General features: G+C 37.4%; 2 long non-coding RNA genes across 2 annotated transcripts; one reads left to right on the top strand and one right to left on the bottom strand.

The window, feature by feature from the left end:
- The first annotated feature begins 219 nt into the window (after positions 1 to 219).
- On the top strand, positions 220 to 6,971 carry LOC113578074. Its single transcript, XR_003410702.2, has 4 exons — positions 220 to 380; positions 4,042 to 4,090; positions 4,188 to 4,398; positions 6,193 to 6,971. It is a non-coding gene; the product is annotated as an uncharacterized LOC113578074 (long non-coding RNA).
- A 6,205-nt stretch (positions 6,972 to 13,176) lies between these two features.
- On the bottom strand, positions 13,177 to 17,118 carry LOC113578043. The gene is made up of 3 exons (XR_003410697.1): positions 17,086 to 17,118; positions 13,536 to 13,586; positions 13,177 to 13,265 (listed from the first exon to the last, which is right to left on the bottom strand). It is a non-coding gene; the product is annotated as an uncharacterized LOC113578043 (long non-coding RNA).
- Positions 17,119 to 17,535: the final 417 nt, after the last annotated feature.

The following is a 17,535-nucleotide window of genomic DNA, read 5'->3' on the forward strand; positions in this document are numbered from 1 at the left end:
CAAAGAATGTCATCTGATAAGAGCCAAATGCAAGCATATGAAAAGGACTTCAGATATGACCCAAATGTAGCCTTTAAGAAGTAGAAAAATTTAATCTTCCCTTTAACACTCTTTAGTTCTCCCTAAGCAAGTTTGGTTGTGCCCGATTACTATATGCAAAGTACACTGAGCACAGAGTAATATTTAACCATGGCACCATGATGACTGGCTCCTGCAAGTTTCCACATGAACTGTCAGAAAAAGAAAAACTGCAACAGTCCAATAAATTCCGAAGAATGCTACACGTTTCTGTGTGCATGCACTTGTGTTGATGGGTGTCGAGTGAGAAAGTGCTTACAGTTCCGTGGCACAATGATTTGGATGCATATTTGAAGTCACAGGTAAGGACCACTCCGCTCATGACTAATTTAAGTAGCATTCTCTCCATTGACCTTGACATAGTGTTTAGTTTGTGCTGATGCCTGGATAAGCAGGATCTGAGGAAGCTGACTGTCCTCAGAGCAGATTCTCTATTTCTTTTCAAATACACTTGTTTCATTGCTCGTTCAGGATCCCAATCCATCTATTATGGGATGCCTGCTGTGTATCTGGAGAGTGTGTGCCTGGGGGAAGGCCCTGTGCTGCCACTCACTCAGCAAAGGGAGGTACTTGACATGATGGCACATGTCAAATAGGAGCTCATGCTCTTCCTAAAAGGAAACAAAGTATATTGCTTTTATAACTGTCTTCACGGAAGAAATATAATAATTAGAAGGAATAAAAAAGCCATGCTGAATCCCATGCAGAATGTCTTTTTAATGATGTTTGAGGAAACATTTGAGAAAACTAGCAAAATCTTTTAATGCACCTTTTAATCTCTAAACTCGTTCACATGTGTTAATATGTTCAAGGTTCCACTAGGGCTTGAGATACGTCTGCTCTTTATAAATCATCTCGAGTATTTATTGTGCATGTTTAACTTGCAATCAGTATCCTCCAGATATTTGCAATGCACTGGAATAGGTTTATTTACTGTGATAAATCAATCACATTTTGCATGCATTTTCTGGTGTCAGTAGGGATAGGGATGGGGAAACAAGCAACATAAGAGTGTTTTCCATATGTTTCTACCATATAACCTAATCACTGATAAAATTAATTAATATTAATATGCATAACCATTTTTGAATTGTAAAGCTGCACAAAACTGCACATTTCAGTCCAAAACAAGGCTGCATGCTGAAAAATAGAGTTTACACAGAAGATATACAGTGCATAGAGTCTGTTGAGTATGTTGGGAGCTTGTTCACCCAGGGCCTTCTCCATCTGCCAGTGTAATCGTTCCCAGGCAGCAGTGAAAGCATGCTCCCTTCATGGACCCTGGAGTAGGAGTGTACCCTTGTTTGTTTTACTGAAGTGGGGACAGGAATGATTTGTTTATGGCCCATGTTCAGGGAAGCATTCTATTTATAATACTGCACAATCAAATGGTGAAGAGTTTCTCTCTGTCTTAATCCTTGAGGATTACGCCGTGTATGAGTGGCACCCAAGGCCAAACTGCTTGTCTGAGTCAGAGAGGAGAAGTACGCATCATACAGCCTAGAGGAGGAGTAGAAAAATCATGGCACACACACACACACACACACACACACACACACACACACACACACACACACACACACACACACACACACACACACACACACACACAGCATAGCATTTTTGCTGTTCCTTTAAACCAATATCTATGTATCCTAGTGAATTACAAAATGCTGTGGAAAATAACATGAGTTACTATATTTTAAAATGAATAAAAATAAGCAACTTTTGACTGAGGGAGAAAATATATGGCATGAAACTAGGTACACTGCTGTTCTCCTGACTAAAAACCCATTTGTTTGGTAATGATAGCTCAGACATACACACTGCTTGTGGCATGAAGTCCAGCAAGGAGGATCCTGCAGTGGTGAAACAAAGCACCGCCATAGAGAGTCATCAGTCTGAAGGAAGATAGTAATGGGAGTGAGCAGATCAGCATGGCATCAGACACCTGACCATCAGAACTGTACTTCAAAAAAAGAAGAAGCAGGTTTTTGGATTGACTGCCATCTTAGAAATATTTAAATATGCAAAATTGTATAAATGTTTTGTTAGTCTATCAATAAGGTTATGAGCTTCCTTAAATTATTCTTCATTTATTTTTTGACACAGGGCAACTATACCTAAAAATACTGAAGAAATTTTGAAGAAATAAGACTCTGGACCTTTGTTCTTGTCATTCTGCTGTATAAAGTTTCACACCCAACCTCACTAATTAATAACCGCGTGCAGTAATGTGCACTGCTTTCTCCTAGTGTTAAATAACACAGAATCACCAGTCAGAACATATATTTCAAACCACAAAAATAATATCTACATAGCCTATGACAGTAAATTTAAACCTAGCAAAACAAAAACTCAACAATACATTTCATAGCAAACAGATAAGAAAAAGAAAAATTCTGAGCAGCCAAAAAAAGCAAGGCTTTCCAACAATTGGCCATCATGTAGCCTGTAAGCAAAACAATATGTAGCTTGTATTTTCAACCACGCATTCCACCCCAGACTCACTTCACCAGAAGCATCTTCATTTCCTCCAGCATACAGCAGAAGAATTCTCAACAGCTCTTTACTACCTAGGAAGGGAGATAGCCAAGGATAGTTCTGTGAGAAGGTGACAGAGTGGGTGGAAATATTTAACAATGTCCCTACAGAAATCCTGGTACACTTTACCATTGACCATTTTGACATCTATTTTGTTTTCTGCTCACAGGATGCCTACTTTGTCTTTGAAATTCAACATCCTAAATGGCTCAATAATTTGATGCCACTTGGTTTTTTGTCGGATGTTCCCCCACCACCTCAATTTGTCAGCCAAGTGGTAAAAAATGTACCCTCAGCTTTCTCATTAATGCTTGCAAAGGACATTTTAGTGTCGCAGCTGAAAGGCTCTATGTTGACCAGTTGAAGGTGAAGGTTTCACACTGTATACACTACTTCCAGTTTTGCACATTCAGAACTGGACTAATCCCACTATAAAGAGAAAAATATGAATATATATCACATTGTGATTTTACCATGCTATCCAAATGATTTCTTTCAGTCTGTACTCTGATTAGGTACTGGGTTTGCTTCTAAAATGCACTAAAATGCAACTACATTTTCTCATGAACTATATTCTAAATGTTTAGTATTCTTCATTTACAAAACAACAGCCATACTTTTACTGTTGCAGTTAAATGTGTAAAAAATGCTTGTAAATGTGTAAAAAAAAAAAATATATATTGTAGAATTCATGCTGTAGAAGAACCAGAGAATGTCATTTCTACTCAAGGAAATGCTTCTTAATAAACATTGGGATGTTTAAAAAAAAACCCACATACATTAACAGTCAGAAAGAGTAACTGAACTGTAAAGGGTTGAAGGTAACCAAAGGACACATACATCACATAGATTGTAGACAAATTTCTAATACACTAGTTAAACTAAAATGGCACTACCGGATTAAACTGAGCACATACCTAAAAATTGATCATAAAAGTATTTACAACATCTGAATTTTAAACTAAATAAAGTCTGCAGAGCAGCACACAGCATTCACAGTCCTTGCTGTGTTCCTGTCTGCTATCCCACTGCATCATTCCCTATAGTCTAGTGGTGGCGGCCACAAAGTAAATTTTGGATTTAGAGCATTGGGTTTAATCTGCCATACAGGTCAAATTACATATCAGAAGATTCATGACATCTTCTGAGTTGTACTCATGCATAAATTGCATTTTAATGCTGACTTTCAGTTTGCAACAGATTAAAACAAGGACAGTCAGGAGAATTAAATGTCTAATCTGAGGCTCTAATTAATTTTTGAAGTGCTGAGGGACATTTAAATGTACTAGATTCACAGCCATCCTGACTCAATAATTTCCATACCACCTGGTGAACAGCTGAAATCCAATTCATTGCAGTGGTCACCTTGCCATCACTAAACCACTTATCTGTTTTTCTTTTATGTCTGATGACACACAGGTACAGGGTGAAGATTCCACTTAGCTGACCTTCCCAGACCTGATGTGATGTATGTAATAGTCTGGACACCTTTTTATTAGCATTTCCCCTCTTAAGAGCGTGAAGCCATTGGTGTCTGACAGAAACTCATCTCAACGTGCACGTAGGTGGCAGTCAGGCCTGTGTGGAGCACTTTAATCTCCCTAAGATGGTGATCCAAGCCAGTGGCAGCTGTGCTATCCCAGCCCTGTGCTCCCAGGCTAAGCTCAAACCTTCTGCCTGCCCCAGCATGGCCTCTCTTTCTCCTGCTTTGCTGTGATGCTCCACTGGAGAGGAATTTTTTACAATGAACAGCATCTGCTGGTGGAGGTTTACCAGGTAATGAGGTCTCCAAGGGGTGGTGCCCAAATACTCTCTCTCCTATATCATAAAATGAGAACATCCCAGTTATCACCCTTTCTTTACAATCACACATGCCCACATTCTGACTTATTTATTTGTTTAACTTTCCAGTATTGTTGCCCACACCCATTTGAGACAGTTGAGGTGTTGTGTGTGAAAGGTTATGTGGAAGTGCATCTTGCAGGCCATAGATAATATAGTCCACAGCAGGCACACAGGGCTGGTTTGCTTCACAGTGGTACCTCTGATTAGCCCTACCTGGCCTCTTCCATAAGACCACCAGGTTTTCATTTTATATCTGTCACAGATTTTATTCCATCAATATTCTGGATTTCCTAATTTGCAATATTTTCTATTTAATTCAATATGTTATTTTTACTTTTGCTATTGTTATTTTTATTTTTACTTGTTACTAAATTATTATTTTCTATGGTTATGGCACTTCTGACCAAAATAAGAACATTTTTTTTTCCAGTTTTTGCAATCTCTTTACCATGTACCATATTTTTAAAAATACACTGTGACAGCAATAAGTGTTCTTCCTTACCTGTGACTTCTTACAAGGTGGATAAGAATATTTCTAGAGCATAAACCAGGCCTTCAACAACAAAGAACAAGAAGACACTTGACACACACTGAAGGGCTTCAGGCCATTTCAATAAGACGAAAATAATGAGGGTTCTGTAGACCTTTAGTTTGGATCAAACTGAGTGTGGATCCCATTGTGTTTTAAGTCAAGTGGAGTGCACTAATTGTGTGGGGCCCCTTGAAAGTCTCTCTCCAGTTGTGCCCCAGTGCGAAGAGAAGGGTAAGATAATACATTTTAGAAGTAATTACAGTGTGCTTTTTAAATTGTGCAGGCCCCAATTCCCTGATTAGTTGCTCAGATTAAATTAAATTATCTTTAATTGACTAGGCCTATGGTGATTAAGACAGAAAAAAAAAAAAAGTAAGCCATTGCAAGTATTCTGGAAAAATGATCACCCTTCAAACTCTTCTGTTTGAGCAGAATTCCCACCACAGCCTCCTCACCTAAATACACACGAAACAGCATTACATGTCATTTAAATTATTAGTTTGTATATTTGTCACATATATGAGTATTTATCATTTATATGGCTGTAATGTGACATAATCAAGTTATAATTTATCAATTAGAATAATTAAGGAGCACATCTAATTGAATTAACATGCTGGAAAAGCACAAGGAGGGAGGCAGTGGAGTGAGACTGAGCTTTGGTGCATCATTTTAGCTATGGTGATTAGCATTGCTTGTTGTGATTCAAGAACAGGATGTCTACTACACCCGTTTGTAAAGATAAGTTATCTGATTATATCTAGAGCCCTAACCTTTTTTCTGGGGGGGGGGGGGGTGGAGGGGATGAAAAAAATAAGACATAAAATGTCCCTTAACATTATGACTTTGTGTTTGGTTGCATGACTCTAATGAATTGGTACTGGCAATATTAGGAGCTTCAGATGGAAGACATGATGTGCTAGAGAAGCACAAGGAGGGAGGCAGTGGAGCGAGGCTGAGCTTTGGTACATCATTTTAGCTACGGTGATTAGCATTGCTTGTTGTGATTCAGGAACAGGATGTCTACTACACCCGTTTGTAAAGATAGGTTATCTCATTATATCTAGAGCTTTAATCTTTTGGGGGGAAAAAGAGAATGAAAAAATAAGAACAAAAATGTCCCCTAACATTATGACTTTGTGTTTGGTTGCATGACTCTGATGAATTGGTACTGGCAATATTGGGAGCTTCAGATGGAAGACATGATGTTCTCACAGCCTGTGAACGCAGCAGGAAAAAGCTCAAACCATGAGGCAGAACTGCCCACTAATGGAAAAATGGCTTAATCAGAAGAACATGCAGTGAGCTAAAGTATTAGCAGGGATTCCAAGGATGAGCCTTGTACACAGAAAAGGCTCTGCTGAATTCACATTTAAAAGCTGCAAAGTTTATCTCCTAACATTGATCTCCTGTCAGCATGACACTCTACTCTATGAATAAATATTATTGTGCTGTCATTACATCTTCAGTAAACTCTGTCAACATTAAGATATTTTTGCAACATGAAGATATTTTCTCATCTCAAATCCAGTGCTCCGCACAACAGGTTAGTACTTGCTTAGACAAATGTGATAATTAAATGTAACTTCATAAACTGTATATAACGCATATGCAGCTTAATAGCTGATGAGCTGACCAGCTAATGGTTTGTATAAGTACACTGATACATTTTGATATCTTGAGCATTATAAGTACTAACCTGTTGTGTTAGTACTAAGTACTTCTTTTAATCTTTCCAAAGCATAATTTTGTTTTACAGTTATCAGTTCAAGCGTAGCAAGCTGTTAGCTAAACTTGCAAAATTTAAATTATGAAGTACTGGTTTGCTATGGATCTCTGCTTAGAGGTCCATTTATTCAACACTTTAAGACATATGTAAATAACAATGTAAGGAAAATCATTCAATGAAACATAACACTTTACTAAACACATCGTAAGCAGCATTCATTTACTGAAGAGATGTTTACTTTCATTAAAATCTTTACCCCCACCTCTCTTGCTCTTTCTCTGGTCCAGCTACATTTTCTTCTTTTCTCCATGTCTATCTCTCTGTGGCCAGGGCAGACAGTCTTATAAGAGGAAAGGCTTGTCCTCTGAATGACAAACATTAGTTTGAAGCAGCTAAGTCCATCAAGAAGATAAAGAGAGAAACTGTGCAAGAGTGATAAATTACAGACATGCTTTTCAAAAAAAGGAAAGCAGTTAAAGGATAAACACAAAGAGGCACTACCACACAGAGATGAAAGAAGAGAGAAAAAAGAAAATTGAGTTAATGAAGAAATGATACTCAGTCAGGGTTATTCATTTTGTTTACAAAGTTACAATCTGTTGGAAGAAGTAGCACTCGATAAATATATCTACAATTATTATAATGCTCTCACTATAGGATAGTATGAATCACTTGCTAATCTCCATGGGGTATAATTTACTATATATTATTTTAATAAATTAGCTAGTTATCAAAGTAACAGTTTCTTTATTATACAATAGGTCTTATTTATCGATCATGATAAAATGTTCTATATGTGTGATGAAAAAAAGATAAAATATGCAGTGATCTCAAAAGGAATTTATCAATGCCATATAAATCAGCTTATAAGTTGTTGTGTTTGTTGATAGATTTCACCTGAGCTTAGTGCCAAGGTCATGTGAACAGTGATGAATGGCCATACTCACACACCCATTTACTACCACTTATGGTATAACCACTCTTATTAGTATGCACAGAAAAGACCAATCTCACATGATGGCAACCACAAAGAACAAAGACAAAGGTACAAAAAGAGGGAGAAACCTTCACTGTGTCTTAAATGAAAAAAAAACCTCTAAAACAAAACAAAATCAAATAACAAAACAACAACCCTCACATAAAAAAGAAAACGTAGAAGAAGGAGAAGAAGGAGAAAAAAGATATAACTAAAAATAAAGTAACTGCAGAAAAAGGAGTACTGGTACTAGATATTAGCCATAGATCTAATTCCACTCCCAATGTGCAGAAACATTCTCTCATAATTGCAGTAAGGCATCTAAAGGTGAAGAAAGGAAAATTGTTCAAAATAACTTCAGGCCATTATTTTCTGTAAACACTGATTTCAAATAATCTGTTACCACTTAGTCAGTTTTTGTGTGATTTTGCAATGTGAGAATGAAAGCAAAAGGCCTCTTACTGATCAATAGATTAATAGTGCTCTTCTACGAAAAAGCACAAAAATAGGCTAAACACTGTCATTAGCTCCAACTGAACAGATGTTTATCCACAAACCTTTCCTCACACTAGTTAAAACCCAAAGGCTATAAAGGTTCTATTTTTTTTTTTTTTTGACAGACAATCTTCTGTCTTGTTTGTTTGTGTTGGGCTTCAGGGGTGGGCCAGAAGCTTCTCAGGACGTCTTGCTCCACAGTACACCCCAGTCACACAATGCATACAGTGCTTTGCTGAATGAATTCAATTTTCATTACCCCTATAATAAATGCAGCGCGAATCCTGGGAGGCCACAGCAGCAAAAAGTAAATCTGATACATGAATAAGCAATGTCCCTAGGGAGGTAGGGCTCCTCCATTGTGAAGAAGATTGACTCCTCCAAGATGGGACACATCAGGCATGAGTAGCAGAAACTGAAATAGAAACCTCTAGTGGAGAGAAGCAAAAGGATTTTAATGTCCCCCATCATTCACCTCCCACCACCTAATCTAAGGATGGTGTATAATAAAAATACATATTCTGGAAAATGAGTGCAAGCCTTCAAAGCCTTCCATGTCAGCATTTTTATGTTTTGAACATCTGGTGCCTGGGGTGGGGGGGTTTGAAATGAGGAAAAGCACCTCTATTACTCACCATTCCAGAGTGTTTAATCTACTTGCCCTATCAGCAAAAATATAAACTTGTCAGTCAGAAAACCATCACACTTGATCTTTGAAGTGATATATTGGTTTAGGCTATGAAATGTTTGTGAACATGTAGTTTATGCCCAAAAAACAATCCTCTGCCTGTGACCACCCTTTGCCTGTAAAATTATTCTGTTACTTTCACTTTCATAACTCTCACAGTATGACAGGTTTTGAATGGTCATGTAGGAACCACCAATTCCATATTGTTTTTTTTCTAATGACTTTTAATCAGATGGGGATTAGCATTGCTCCCTACCAAGAAAATCAGTTGAGAGAGACTGAAGAGTAAACGTTTTATTTACAAATTGGCCAAAGCGGCTGGTGTTTCCTCATTGAAATCTATTAGCTATATCACTGAGTTCTCCCTGTCCTGTCCCCTGACAGATGGCTGGACGTCTGTGATCTGTGTAGGCAATTTTGTGCATGGCTGCCACGTTATTTCTTGGTGTGACATCTCATGCTGGCATTCGGTCTGTCCTTTGACCTTCAGACCCAGTAGATTTATGACTGTCTGGAGAATTTAGGAACCCATGGTGCTAGTGGTTTTGGTTCTGAGGTCAAGGGTAGTTGTTCAGTTAGAACTTTTCTGACTGCTGGTGCATTCTTGACTCCAGCACTTAAACATGTTCAAACACCAGCAACAATAACATGTTTAATACTTGTCCTGTTTTCTATATGAGATATATAAAAAGAAAAGTGCATAAAAAAGAAAGAAAAGAAAGAAACAGAGGCATGTCAAACCCAATTTAACAGAGGGAAGACTAACTACCTACCAATTACTTGTTCATTGGTTTCAGTTCTTTTTAACTATTATGTATTTAAAAAGCTTTTTTTTTCCGTCATCACCAGTTTATCACACTAGTCCAGACAAAGGTATGTAAAAGAAGATAGGTTCCAGTTTGGAAGCTTTCATGAGATAGTTCATGCCATGCTATCACTACAAAAATATACAACACACTAAACCAAAGAAAGGTAGTGTTCCAAATTAGGATTAACCCCCAAGCACTAGGGTGAACTACCATCCATTACTTACAGTAATCATCACAACGCATTCTCTGTTCAGGTCAATCCTCACCCACCATCTCTTTCCCAAGGCACACTATTCTTAGCCTTGGGGATTCCACACACTTTCAAATTAAACAATGATGCATCTGGAGTATCTTTTTTAACAACAAAAGGACCAAGGAACAGAATGACATCTTATCCATGAAGCACAGAAATCAGAATAAAGGCACTGGAAAGCTTAGAAAAGGACCTAGCAGAGAACAAAAAACAGTAGTGTATACTTTATAATTTATACAGTAGAATACTTTCAGTCTTGAAGAAAAATTGTGGAACAGATCACCAACACTATGTGGGCGTAGATGTGTCAAAGACCAGCATGACCTCCGAGCACACACAACAAAATGCAAACCACTGGAAAGCCTTCAGGAGAAAAAGATCAGGCTACAGTTTGTTGTAAAAATCTTTAAAAATACTGTCAGCCAGATGTATGTATGTGTGAAGGAAAAGCACAAAATACAACTTGATGGCACAGCAACATGCATTTGCAATTAATCTAAAATTAATCAATGATTTAAACGGTAGCTATTCACATAAATTGTGCATCTACCAAATTCACTCTGATTGGGTTGTGCAGGATTTTGAAAGATTTAGTGAAATGTTGAATAATCAAACCTTGAGCCATAGGCACCATTAGGTAAACTAAAATATATATATATTTTTTTACAATTGTGCATTAGCAATGACTGGAACTTTAGTAGATCAAGTGGAATATGCATTTGGCCACACTTCTAATATTTCCATCCATTTTCTGTGTGATCCTCCCACGTTTTTCCCGATCCCCGCCTTAAGGAGAGAAGAGCATTTCAAATTTGTTCATGTAGATGGAGCATAAACTGCATGCTTAGCCAGTTTTATATGTCACACATGCTTTCCAAAATGTGCCCTGACTGCTCTGTGCCCCAAACATAGCATAAAATTACTAAAAGGCCCTATATGTTTCTGGTATAAAATCTTATGGACAACTCTCATGAGACAAAAATTAAACCGTATAAGAATGATGGAAGGAGGAAAGCATGGAGAGTAAAAAGAAACTGCTTATAATCAAAAGCATGCCTCTCTTGTGTGAAACCTGGTGCATGGCGGGATAGTCCTATGGCTGATCACTTGCCTTTGTTGATGTTGTGCTATTTATCGCAGCAGCAGGATGAATTCTAAAGCATCATAACTATTTAGAACCAGTATAAATCTTCAAAACCCATTTGATCTTTTTGCCACCTTATAGCAGTGAATAACCACAAACATACTGCTAAGCAACTTTGGAAGTTTAGAACCAAAAAATGGAATCTACTTGACTGGCCAAGTCAATTACCCAGCCTGAGTTTATTGAATGTGTATTTCACTTACTGAAAGCAAGACTGAAAGCAACAAAAATGCAGTAACTGAAAATGGCTGAAATGAGAAGGAACTGAAAAGGGCTGAATCACATGATTGGAAAAGCATCTCCAAGTGCCTGGTGATGTCTGTGGGGTGCAGATATCAGAGTGTTTGCAACTGCAAAGGATTTCAAATGCAGTAAACATGAGAATGTTATTTAAGATTATGTATATTTGCCCAGTTACGTATGGTATCCTGAAATGGGGTACTGCATAACAGGGGCCATAAGGTTACCATGTGAGAATGATCTTAATTTACATTTAGCTGACACTTTTATCCAAAGCGACTTACAATTATAACTGAATACAACTTGAGCAAGAACTCTCAGATGTGTCTAATGAATAATCAGCTAGGGGCTGATAGGAATTGCTGAACAAGCTAAAGTTTAGCTTGGGAAATTTTATTTGGTATAAAGCAGAGCTAACATGCCTTGGATTAAAGTTGGCATTTTGTGTCATACTGTTTTGAACAAACAGTCCAAATTTTTATTACACACAGCAAAGTCACCATTTTCACAGTATGACACCCTCAATAGTCAAGTTCAAACTTCTGATTGCACAATCACTTGCACTACGTGTATAAAAATACAACAAAAATCTGTCCATATGGTTTTTGGTGATATCATCCACAAAGTATTACCCAAAGATAGTATGGCAAGAATAGCATATTACAACACACTCTTTATATATATATATATATATATATATATATATATATATATATATATATATATATATATATATATATATATATAGATAGATAGATAGATAGATAGATAGAGAGATTTTTTTTCATTTTATCTTTGCTCCATCCACAAGCCATTTACATCCTCTCTAATAACCTTTCTTTCTCTCCCTGTCTCTCTTCCTATCTCTTCTCCTACGCATTCTGTCAGTCTCTTTATTCTATCGATTTATGCACACAGGATCATGCCACAGCAGTGGCTAATATACTGTAATAGTAGGGGTTGTGCTTGAACATACACTCGCTGCACACAGTCTTGATTGTGATGTGTTGACAGGACATGTCATGGCATTACAATGTGGCTGTCAGGAGAACATGGCCCTGCCCACGGCCCTGCCCACGGCCCTGTGTCCTGAGCTCAGGGCTGTTTGTGGAAATATGATTAGAGACACAGCTGCTCTCCATCCCCCCAGAGTGATGCACCTCTTGCAAACTGTGTCTCCCACACTGATTATTTATAGTGGGAGAGGGAGACGGGGGAGGACATTGACTCTGACACACGTAGAGGCACCTCTTCTTCGGGGAAGGATCAACCCTCATTACCAGGGGGATTGACAATGCAGCTCATCTCCTCCAGGGAGAGGCCTCAAAATGAACAAAAGCATAATTGAAAGAAGCACTTGACTTTCTGGCTGAATTGGAGGAGTTGGTAGAATTGGAGGCTTCGGTTCTCCAGGCTGTAGAGATCTGTGTTTGCTCAGAGAATAGGCTTAGCTCAGTCAAACAGCTTTCTGATTAATTAGTGTAGTACATGTAGTGACCTGAGGAAAAATAGCCCTAATAAGTATAACAAGATTTTTGGATGCTGTTGCTAATGTTCATAAAATCACTTCTTTCACTTATTGCTTATTTGACATTAACTGACATTGTTAAAAAAGGGAAAAAAAAATTTGTGGTGAATTTTTTTTTTTTAATACCTGTATTATACAACAGTGTGGAAAAACACCCTTTAAAATGACAAAAAACAAAAAAACAAACCATGATAAAAGCCGTAATACTTTCACATACAATTATAGACATCTCTGAGAGTTCAGCTCCCTTTTACACACTCTAGAGTTGTAGGCTTCCCTGTGGAGTTTGGAGGTCAGGACCGTTAGTCAATGCAGCATCTCTGTAATGGCCCCATGGCCCAACTTGTTCCTGAGATGACACGTTTTGCTCCTGTGTGTACTGCTACTGCTGACAGTCTGAAAGCCTTGAGCCAAACAAACAGAAACAATAAGAAAGCTGGCTATGAATGGCTCTCTTTCTCTCTCTTTGTTGGGAGATGTTGGGCAAAAGCATTTTCAGCTCAGGTTTCCAAAACCAGATGTTCTTTACTGTTATAATCCTCATTGTGATATTCACTATCCTGGAATGATCTGTATCCATGTTTTTGTAGTTCAGAGCTGTTCAGTAGAAGATCGCCAAGAGAAAAGGTGATTACGTTAACAAGAAATGTAGCTAAGCAACATAAGCAAAATACCTGAATATGCTGGCTCTCCTTTTAGTGTTATGAGATGTGGGAAAGTCATGCCTGCACAACAGCAAAAGGGGAGGGTAACAGTCAGTGTGGTTTATAATGTAGGTAGATTTGTTTTTGTTGATGCTAGTGAATGCATTTATGGAATACATATTCCATTAATTACAATGTACAGAACAACATGAATAACAATGCACTGATACTCTGTGCTATTGCAATGGAAAACAATCCAAATGAAAAAAGTAAGAACATACTGTTAATGCATTACCAGATGTAGGTTGTAATGTGCTATATTTACTCCATTACATTTACTTAAGTAACCTAATGAACAAACTGTACTTTAAAGAGTTGTTTTAAAAGAGGGTACTTTATACTTTTATTTGAGTTCATTTGCAAAGTCATGATTCTACTTTCACTCTGCTCTATTCGTTACTTCTATTACATTTTAAAATAACTTTACATGTTGTACATTTTACCACAACCTGTCAAGTGTGGGAGGGTTAGTGAAATCCTTTAAAATGATCACTGAGTGAAATCCCTAAAGTTGATCACTGAGCGCCACCACTTTACTTCAGTAAATGACACAACTGGACACTAGACCAATATAATGAACAGCGAACAGGAACATTTTCTGGTAAGGGTCTTAAATGATTACGTTTATGAAAAATAGCTCGCGACACATCCATTTCTTTGAGGCTCACATATCTGTGTGTGAAATCTGTGCTCTGTCCTAAGGTGGATTATTAATATGAAAGTAAAGTGTGGTCCAATGTCAATGATATTCTGAGAAAAAATGGCTAGCTAGCTACGCAATATAAATGACAAGCAGCATAAAAAAAATACAGCAGCTGAACTTAACATATGGCATACAGGAATGACATATTGAGACATTTCAAGATTATAAAGATGATATAGGTTTCAAGGTTATAAAAAATAAGGTTTGTTATTGATTTTATATATTGATATTTCTTTCAACCACATACAGGCACAGTTGTTTGCTAGATTTACATTTACATTTATATCATTTGGCAGATGCTCTTATCCTGAGTGATTTACAAAAGTGCTTTGTCATTTACTCAAAGAATGCATCCTAACCAGTACAGTAGGTTAGATTTCAAGATACCATTGAACTAGAATGCTGTTGAAATACAAAGTGCAAAACACATAAGCTCTATAACAGACAACAATAAGTGCAATAAACAATACCCTACAATAATTACTAGAGTTTAAGTTAATGAACATAGGTGCAGGATCAGGGGTCATTTAAATATTGGGTCTTAAATAGATGGGTCTTCAGTCTGCGTTTGAAGACTGCAAGGGACTCTGCTGTCCAGACATCCAGTGGAAGTTTGTTCCATCATCTGAGAGCCAGGATACAGAACAGTCTTGATGCTTGTCTTCCATGTGACTTGAAGAATGGTGTTTCAAGCCATACCATACTTGAGGCATTTGAAATACTCAAGGTATGGATTGGGCTTTGACCATTGACATCATGTATGGAGGGGCTCACCCATTTTTGGCTTTGTAGGCAAGTATAAAAGTTTTAAATTTGATGTGGGCAGCTACTGGAAGCCAATGAAGGGAATGCAGCAGCAGAGTGACATGTGAGCTTCGAACAGATTGAAGACCAGTTTGTTCCTGCATTCGGGACAACTGTAGAGGTGTGATGGCTTGTTAGAGGAAGACCAGCAGGTAGTGAGTTGCAGTACTCTAGCATTGAGATTACAAGAGACTGCACAAGTACCTGGGCAGCTTCCTGTGAGAGAGTGCTGAATCCTTTGTATGTTGCAAAGAATAAATCCACAAGACTGGGTCAGATTTGGAACATGAGTTTATAATGACAATTGGTTGTCCAAAGTTATGTCCAGGCTACAAACAGCTTCAGATGGTGATACCAGATAGTTCTTGAAGAAAACTGTGAGGTCATGGTAAGGGCTGGGAGTTCCTGGGACGTACAGAAGCTCGGTTATACTGAGGATTGAGCTTCAAGTGGTGGCCTGTCATCCATGACGCAATGTCAGTTAAGCATGCTGAGATACATCTGCATGTGCTACGTTATCTTAAGGAACGCTGATAAAAATCCAATTTAACATGATTAAGTTTCTATCCTAATATTTAGTTGGCTAGCAACATTCAGAGTATGTGACTTATTTACAGCATAGGCTACGTTTTCGTTTGTTTGATAATTTAGATGGTCTGCTACAGTGAGCAGTTTGGTTAGCTGTTCTGCTATAATGACCAGCTTGTCAACTATTTATTCTAGCTAGTGTCTTGTTTTTAAATACATCCAAAATATGGTTTTAAATCAGTAAGAATCTAAATGTAGGTATATGGACAGAAAATGATCTGTATTAGACAGAATGTCATTAGGTTTAAGTGGATTGTAAAATAGTAACACACTCTGAATGTACCTAGAACACTAGTTATTTAATAGTAGGGGTCAGGTTTATATTTGTGTAAAATGGGATTTTGTTTGATTTTGTTTTATCAGGATTCTTTAAGGCTGTGTTCTTTAGCATGAATAGGCCAATTGTTCATTCTCTACCATAATACCAACGAGAAAACCCTGGTAATTGCAAATCTAAATTTCCTTTTCACTAGCTGTTTTTGTATCCCCCAGAAACACTTCGTTGGTTGTGACTGGATTTGCAGTGTTTCTGAGTTGCATGTGTTTTCCTGAATTTACATTGTGTTTTTCGAAATGTAGCTCATATTTTCTCATTTGGAATAAATGTTTTCTGAATTTGTAGAGCTTTCATGAATTTGCATCATGTTTCTGAAACATAGCATGTGTTGTCATTTTGATGAATATGTTTTGTGTAGTTGCAGCATGTTTTTTTTATTCGCAGCTCGATTGGTAACTTCCAATGGGATGGGGTCGTCCTGGGCCACAATAGGAGAGGGACTTTCAAGATTGTATTTATTTTAAGTGTAGTAACAGCCTTATGTATGAATAAGTAATATATACTTGTCAAATTAACTTAAAAACCATGCCTGAGAGAACATCTTTAAACAGATTTGAATTCAGTATAAAAAATAACTATGAGGACCACATATTTTAGTTTGTAGAACAATTTTTTTAACAAATACTTTCTTAATCTTAATCTAAATGATTACTTTTACTTCTGCCTGAATAATTATTATTTTAAATTAACAGTACAGTTAGACACAGCCATAGTTTTTACATTCTAGTCTTTTATACAAACAACTATAAGCTATTATAATAAATCATTTATTCATGTCTAAGAAACACTTCTGGTATGAAAGTTTCTGTGGCCTGTGTAACCTTGCATTATTATAAAGTCATCGTGAAGAAAGCAAAGATAGCAAATGATATAACAAAGCTGACTCATCTGAGATCCATTCCAGAGAGTAAGATATAAATAATGGAACTGCGGAATATGGAATTCTATTTATCATCCTTACACTGATAGCTAAATATTCTTTTACATATAAAAAGATATGTTGACCACATTTTCTATCATGCCCATATGTTCATTTTTAATTTCTATTTGGCAAATACAAGAGGAATTAGTCACATTATGTCAAGTACCTTTTCCTAATGACTGTGGATGAAGGGAGCTTCACTCGGGAGCTGGGGTCATACGACAGATGAAAATGCCCACAGTGGCACCTTGGAGCCATCCTTGTTGTTATTTTATAAGGTCAACTCAATTATGTGGCGACCTCTAATAGTTATTCAGTATGGAAAGTTAATAAACACTGGAGGAGGATACCCCTGACAGCCTTGAGTGGGACTTCGTCCCATGCAATTCAAATTATAGCCTGACTCGGACGTGCAAAACACTGAAAATATCCGACAGGTAATACTCTGCAGCACTGGAGAAGCTGTTGAAGGAGGTTATCAAGAGGATTGGGGTGGGGCTTTTTTAATAGCATGTTTTCCATGCCTGCACTCAAAACAAAGTGAAGAACAAAAGATGCTTCTTAAGTTACTAACGGAACTGACACACTTCTTGTGTTCTTGAAGTAATAAAATGTG

Source organism: Electrophorus electricus, chromosome 10 (genome assembly GCF_013358815.1).
Source record: "Electrophorus electricus isolate fEleEle1 chromosome 10, fEleEle1.pri, whole genome shotgun sequence".
In the NCBI taxonomy this organism is placed as follows: Eukaryota; Metazoa; Chordata; class Actinopteri; order Gymnotiformes; family Gymnotidae; genus Electrophorus; species Electrophorus electricus.